Genomic DNA, 904 nt, shown 5'->3' with positions numbered 1-904 from the left:
AAAGAAAAAAAGAAACCCGTTTAATTTTAATGTTTAACTTATATATATGTGTGTGTGTGTAGAGAGAGAGAGAGTCACGTAAAAGAAATTTTTAAGCAATACTGACCATGCATATGTTTTTGGCCAGTGTTTTAAAAGGCGTGGACATAAGGCGAAGCGTTTTACATGTGCCTCAGCGAGGCGTAAGCCCCATAAGTATTTAATTTTTAATATTTTATAAAATAATATAATTACACTAAACATTTATAAACATGTAAAATTACATAAAAATTGAAGAAAACTATAAATATAATATNATATATATATGTGTGTGTGTGTGTGTGTGTGTGCGCGCGCGCGCGCGCGCTCCATCCCCACAAAAAAACTAGTCAAAACAATCTATTATACGCTACTTACAATCACAAGTAACTTGAGTCTAAAAGAATAAAGTTTTTTGCATGGAAGAACAAAAAGGATGACTAACCTGCAATTTAAACTTTGAACTTGCTGCTATGAAGGAGAATGGAATTCTCTTTGTATTTGTAAAACTAATTGAATATCCGTTGCTTTTGGGAGATATTAGTAGACTAGCAGACAAGATAAAGAATTGAAAAAGACCATGAATTAGGGCTTCATTCAATAAAAATGGTCTTGACTTTTACATTTCAGTTCCTTTTAAAACTTTTGGATAATTATCAAACTGACTTTTGAAAATTTCGGTATTGTAAGTAATTATCTTCTGCTTATTTTTAGGTTTGTCCGCCGTAATATATATGACAAACATTCATTTTATGGCTGCATAATATGGCGACTTAAAACTTGAGCTAGTAGAGTGCTTATTACGGCGGTTTCACCAACCCGCCATATAAGAACCGCCGCAATATTGCCGATTTTTTGTAGTATCAACAAATTCTGTTTTAATTTG

This window comes from Nicotiana attenuata, unplaced genomic scaffold, assembly GCF_001879085.1.
Source record: "Nicotiana attenuata strain UT unplaced genomic scaffold, NIATTr2, whole genome shotgun sequence".
In the NCBI taxonomy this organism is placed as follows: domain Eukaryota; kingdom Viridiplantae; phylum Streptophyta; class Magnoliopsida; order Solanales; family Solanaceae; genus Nicotiana; species Nicotiana attenuata.
The sequence above is the reverse complement of the archived record's forward strand: the minus strand, read 5'-3'. Positions refer to the sequence as shown.